The sequence below is a fragment of the Octopus sinensis genome, linkage group LG17 (genome assembly GCF_006345805.1).
Source record: "Octopus sinensis linkage group LG17, ASM634580v1, whole genome shotgun sequence".
In the NCBI taxonomy this organism is placed as follows: domain Eukaryota; kingdom Metazoa; phylum Mollusca; class Cephalopoda; order Octopoda; family Octopodidae; genus Octopus; species Octopus sinensis.
This window is the reverse complement of record NC_043013.1, coordinates 8,854,932-8,861,929: the sequence shown is the minus strand read 5'-3', so window position 1 is coordinate 8,861,929 and position 6,998 is coordinate 8,854,932. Positions and strand designations below refer to the sequence as shown.

General features: G+C 35.7%; 1 protein-coding gene across 2 annotated transcripts in view; it reads left to right on the top strand.

The window, feature by feature from the left end:
- The first annotated feature begins 3,737 nt into the window (after positions 1 to 3,737).
- The window catches only part of LOC115220982, a 50,981-nt gene continuing 47,720 nt past the window's right edge, over positions 3,738 to 6,998 (top strand). Inside the window, exon 1 of one of the 2 annotated variants that reach the window (XM_036510208.1) lies at positions 3,738 to 3,871. The gene's annotated coding sequence lies outside the window, so the exon portion shown is untranslated. Of the gene's footprint in view, positions 3,875 to 6,998 lie in introns of both variants that reach the window. The other variant, XM_029791198.2, reaches the window with a different exon arrangement.

Here is a 6,998-nt window from a genome sequence, read left to right as displayed (position 1 = left end):
ATCTATATATATATATATATATATATATAGGGGAGGAGTGCAATGAATTGCAAACTTTTGCTTTTATCTATCCTTTTGCTTAAATTAATATTCCTGGAGAAGTTTAAATTACAATGTGTTCTTTGGTTACATCACAATTACTCAAGACTAGCATAATTCAAATTAGGGTAGAAAAAGTATCAATTAAAAATTACAGCAAGCATAATTTGCAGAATAAAACTGCCAGAGACGCAATGCACAAATACAGTTTTCCGGAAACTTGACTCTCCAGTGACATTTCTGTTAATTAACAAACGCTTGAACAATAATGCAGCAAGTACAGCTACAATATAATCATCAGTAGTTCATTGGTTTGCAATCACTCCTTGATTTTGAAGGAGCATTAAACTCGTAGCAATATCCCTATCAGGGATGGAAGGTCAGGTCAAGGACGGAGGATAGCATAAAACACTTGAAGGAGGAATAAGTCGATTAAATAAGTACCAGTTACGCACTAGGGTTGATGTAATCAACTCTATCCCTTTGCCAGTCCTTGTTTAGCCACAAGGGCAATAAAGAAAAAAATGTAGTTGCTCAGGCCTAAATTACTCTAATTTAAAAAGAGAAAAAGAAATACGTACATGCATACAGACACATATTTACATCCATACATAAATATATGCACTCATAACCACATACATGCATACAAGCATACACGCACACACACACACTCATAAGCACATTATTAAGATGTGGTCCAAAAGCACACTTTATCGCTGTCGATCTTGTCGAGGATGACTGAGATGAGCAGCAGAGAGAAAGATAATTAACGGTATTTTAATTATAGGGATTTGTAGTGAGAGTGTTCGTATTGTCTGGATTGGGAGGTATCTCTAATAAAAACAACGAAAAAACCCCAGCTAGACTTAATAAAAAAACATTATAAACTGGTATTTATTTTATGAAGCCAAGAAAGGTAAAATCGACATCAGAGGATTTTCTACTCAGAGCGTAGACACGGACGAAATACCGTTAAGTATTTTACTCGAAGTGCTAACGATTCTGCCAGCTCGCCGTCTGAAGGAAGATAATCCTATGGACATGAAACATTTGTTGCAATCTTGACCACTACAACACATCACAATACAACGACAATGCGTTTGCAATCCAAGAAAATGAAGTTGCGATAAAATACCTAACAAACAAAAGAGATAGTGATCTCTTGAAGCTGCAAGAAATTGTTTATTATGCCGTGTTTCTGCGCAACATTTCGTTCGTAAGATTAGCAGCTGCTCAAAAATATCACCAAAGTACTCCTTTGATGACTCAGAGGATGCACGTCGATACTTGGCACTTAAATAATGTTGCCGAAGGGATACGACATTGAAAGGCAGTCTGGATTGATATTAAACCTCTGCTGCCTTGTTTTCGTTTTAGGTATTGGCGTTGTACGTCACTGTTGGTGTGGAACTTGTGTCTGCTGGTTAGCATGTTTGGGGTTTTCACATCAATAGTTCGGATCTCATCGAGCGTCCAACCAGCCTAAATGTTGGTATGAGTATTGGCACAGCAAATACATTTTGAGTCACTGTTTTTTTTTCTGAATGCTGAGTTCTGGGTCCAAATGTTCTTTATTCGACTATAACATTCTTTAATGACACATGATTTGTTGTTACATGTGTCATTGTATGATATGTTCTCTTCCACCCCTTGGTGCCTGTAACATCCCTCATCAGATATAGAGGAAACAGTTAAGTCAGTGTTGGAGATTTTGCTAGTCTTGCTTACAGTTTCCCGCATTTCACAATCATGTAGCAACATTTATTCTGGCCAAACTGCAGCTCTGTAGCCTTTGAGAATGTACGTATGTCCTTATTCAGTTTTATTTCAAGATTTCTTGCCAAAAGAGAAAGGGCCGGTTTCCTAACAAAAATCCAAGGCTCTTTCATTGTAATTTTAGCATCAACAACAGGATATTTTTGTGTGTATGTATATATGTATACGTACAGATTTGTGTCTTTTGTGTATGTATGTATGTATGTATGTATGTATGTATGTATGTATGTGTGTATGTATGTATGTATGTATGTATGTATGTATGTTTGTATGTATGCATGTGTGTATGCATATATATCTATTTATGTATGTATTCAAGCATTTATGTATGTACGCCAGTATTCAGTTTTATTCAGTTTTATTTCAAGCTTTCTTGACAATAGAGGAGCCGGATTCTAACCCAGAACCAATTCTTCTTCATTTGAATTTCAAAAATATAAATCAAATATTTGTGTATGTGCAAATTTGTATGTTTTGTTTATGTATGTATTCCAATGCATATACTTGCATATCAAGACATACTCATATATACTTAAACTATAAGCCTCTGGAAAATTTTATAAGATATTTAGAGTTCCATTGATTGCTTGGATCTGTAGTCTTCGAATTAGCTTTCTTCTTTCTGAGTTTGAGAAGTCCAATTACTGAAGATTGGTATTTAAGCATTGTGTTACATATACAAGTGCCCTAATAATTACAGTTATAAACACGAACTTGTAATCTGATTAGAGTAACTGCAGATTTTGCGTAGGTATTTTATTTTTCAGCGTATTTTCTCTTTCGCTTCTCTTCGGCTTTATGTTAACATCTGCAGGGAAGTTGACTTCCACAACTATACACAGTCTCTCTTCTCTATCCCAAATGAGTATACCACATATAATATGTTTATAATTTATTGAGGTTTCCAGAGGAGCATTTCACCAGTACTCCTTTTTATTATAAGTGGATATGGTGTCTACCATACCGTGGGTTCTTCTTTGTTCTCGGGTTTATGCTTCCGACGGAACTCGTTATATACAATGTCCTAGCTACTACATCATATCTCATCGATAGCTAATACTGTGATGACATCTTCGAACAACTGCATAGGTTGTCATATATTACTGCTTTTCATATATCTCTCTTCTTTTGTGCATCGTATATTTGTTTGATATTTCATATCCCTGGATTGCAACCGCATACCCTTCAAGTCAAGGTGGGAAGTAGGAATCTGGTTGCTGGTCTATAATAGACTGCTTTAATGACAAATGTTACTATTATCTCGGTGCTTCCTACTCACATATACATGCATGGGCTTCTGCTGATATGCGCTCATCTTTTCATCTGATGACATACCGTGGTAGAGTCGTGCGGCTTTTTTGATATGTATTTAAGCTTATCAGACAAGAAATGCTGCTCAAGGAGCCGCTTTCCAAGTCTTATGATCTTAGCCTCATATATGCAAACCTGGTCAAGAGATGCACTTAGACATTTGGTGGTTAAAAGATTATGCATGTATGTCTGTATGTATGCATGTATGTATGTATATAAGCATGTACGTATGTATATATATACGTATGCATTCATGTATTTATATATGCATATGTATCCATAAATTTATGTATCTATGTATATAAGCATGTGTTTATGTATGTGTGTATGAATATGTATATATGTATGTATGTGTATGTTTGTATATATGTATGTATGTATATATGAACGGATGAATGGATGGATGTACGGATGCATGTCTACATGAATGTATATTGGATTACGTATGTATACAAATTTTGTCATTTGACCTGTCATGCTAGTGTATTCTTAAGTTTTGTCACGATTAGAATGCATTGTATGATCTCAAATAGGAGTGGCAAATTGCAGCTGTCACGGCCTCCTGATAAATAGATTTGACTTTCGGTTTAAGGTTACCGTTTTTCTTTATAATCAGTATGACCTCTGTTATACTTCAATGCGCTTCACTATTGAATGTGTGGGTGTGAGGTTAAGACCGCATCATTCTACTTAAAGAAACTGAATTGAACAGTTTGGCTTTGATGAAGTGACTCGAAAGTTGGCAAACGTATGTATCTGTTTTATGATTATTTTGTTTATCCTCAAACCTTTGGCTAATTTTCTGATCCCTGATCAAATGCTTTCGAACTTTTGCAGAAATGATGTAACACATGCTTCGTTATCTGTGAACTCTTAGGAATGTTAATCAATTCCTTTTAAAAATCTATAATTTATAGTTTCTCCCTGTAGTTTCGACACTATTCCGATATTTTAAAAACAATATTGTTTTTATTAACTTTTCATACAACTACACCACAAAATCTTCACTTTTGAACATTTTCGAAATTCATTTTATAGGTTTGTATTTCTACATTTAAACAAAATATGATTCAGACGTTCTTTTTCAAAATGTCAAAATAATTTACATACATACATACATACATACATACATACATACATACATACACACATACATACATACACACATACATACATACATACATACATACACACATACATACATACATACATGCTTGCATGAAAACATACATACATACATACATACATACATACATACACATATGCAAACAGTGATAATCACCCACATATGTCTTGCAAACTACTTGCACATGCAAGTGCTACCAGTCAAAAGCTCTGTATACCGGAAGCCAGCAAGTGTGTGTGGTCATCAGGAGAGAAGGCACGCCGTTTCGGGGCCTACTTCTCGACGTAATCAATGCGCACCCCCCCCACCTCACTGATATGAAGCCCCAATTGCTAGATCAGCTGGTTATCAAATTAAGCTCAATATCCTTTTAGCCATCGCTCATCGTCTATTTTTAACCAAATCCAATGGCTAGTCTTCTCCACTGTAGATTGGATATCGGTCATGGTGGTATTGAGTTTACGATGGGTTAGGCCTAGCGATAACAACAGTCGTCTCACACTGTGTCCAACGAACCCTCTACATCCAACTTCGATTGGAAAATGTTCCGCTTTCCAGCCTGCGTCTTCACATTCCTCGAGGAGGTTTACATAACAGTTAAATTTTCGAGCCCGTGCGGCGTCCATATTATCTTCATGAGGAACCGTTAACATTAAATTCTCCAGCTACAAAGATGAGATCAATATCATTCGTCTTTGAGGTAGCATGCAGAAGAATATCATAAAAGAGATAATTCTGTTCATTTGGTAGGCCCGCTTGTGGGGATAGGCGGAGATAATTGTAGCTATACCATCCTGCAAGACTAGTCTGAGTTTAAGTATTCTCTCGTACACCCTCGCTACATCTACGGCCTTATCCACCTATGTTTCTGCAAGAAGTATGCCTACATCCCTTATTCAGTCACTATTACCTTTCCAGAAGAGTTTATACCTATGTTCTTTGCCTGTGAGGACTGGCTGAATCTCCTCTCTATCTTAACTCTTGTACGCAACATACATCAACACGTCTCTGTTCAAGCACCTCTGCAATCTCGCTAGACCGGCTTTTCAATGTGCCTACATTTATAGTGCCAACTCTGAAAACTGGGAAAGTGATGTGGGAGATAACGCAAGAAGGAGAGATGTTATTAATATGATTAATTCACTTGTACATATATAAAATATAACTGCTTGAAATGATTAATACATAGAAATGTGCATTATCTATTGTTGAGTCATTATACCTGAGAATGTAAACTTTCTACTTCTTATGTTCTGTCTAATTACCATAACCAACTCATGCCAGCATGGAACATGGATGTTAAATGATGATGATGATGAACCCAAAACTACTTTACTCAGATCCTTCTGAATTGTTTTGTATACATCTGCATACACACACACACACACACACACACACACACACACACACTCATATAATGAACTTAACTACATATAATTTGGTAGAAAACTGAATTAGGTAGAGTTCATAGAAGTAATTGTGAAAATGTATATTAACCGTAAAAGTATAATTCACAGTCTGCTTGTCTATAAATAGATAGAAAAAGGCATAGCTATAGTTCACCCTCAAGTCTGAGCACTTTTTACTTCTTTACTTTTTTCTTAATGACTGTACCAATTTGAAACGATATTCTGTATTAGATTCCTCTTCATTAAAATTAAATCATACTAATTGCTTTTTCGGAAATAAATGAGATATGCTTAAATACGAATTTCACCCTTATTCTCTCTCCAAGTCATCAATATATTTACCTCAAAAGATTTTTTTCCATGCAAAATGTTTAAAGATTGTTTTTTAGTATTAGACTCGCTTCATTTGGAACTTTTAGGGAAGTTTAATTATACTAAATTGTCTTTCAGCCCTTTAGCATTCAAATTATTTTATTAACTGTTATGCTTATTTATTAATATTGTTTTGGAGATTTTGATGCACTTGTATATTTTTATAATGACATTGTAGAGCAGGTGTGAGAGGCCGTACCTTGCCAGTTTTAACATGAAGCAGGTAGAATATTTCAACCAGATACAGCCAGTTTAAATGCTAAATGGTTAAGAATATCATTCACTCATTGCTGTGGGTGAATAATGTGTGTGTGTGTGTGTGTGTGTGTGTGTGTGTGTGTTATCACTGCTTGACAACGAGTATTGGATTGTCTTTGTCGCCATGAAATAGCACTTTGGCAAAAGAAACCAACAGGAAAAGAATCTGACTTTAAAATAATCACTGAAGTCAATTCAAATACCTAAACTCTTTGAGGCAGAGACCCCAGCAAGATCACAGATCTATGACTGATGAAAGTAAAAGAATATTCCTATTTCTATAAAGAATGGGCTGGTCATGGCTGAACTGCCTCTGCTCACGGCTCTATTCAAATAGGTTTGATCTGAGCTAACAACAATGATAACTACAGTGACAACTCATGCTAAAAAGAGAGACTCTAGAAATAGCAGCTAAATTTCTTCCAAATCATACCCAATCTATAACAAAAAAGAAGTACATATTACAGGTAGATAATATAGTGTTAGATATGACCCTAAAAAGGGGAAAGATGATTATAGCTGGAATGCTTTTGATCATAGATCTACTTGATTTAAGTTTAACCTGGAGCTAAACGACAAGGAGTATCGCCGCCACCACCACAACTACTGCTACTGCTAACACCTCTTATATTACTTCAACCGCTACCACTAACATGTATTATGGATAGCATTTGAGAATGGACTTACTGCCACATCAAGTACATGCA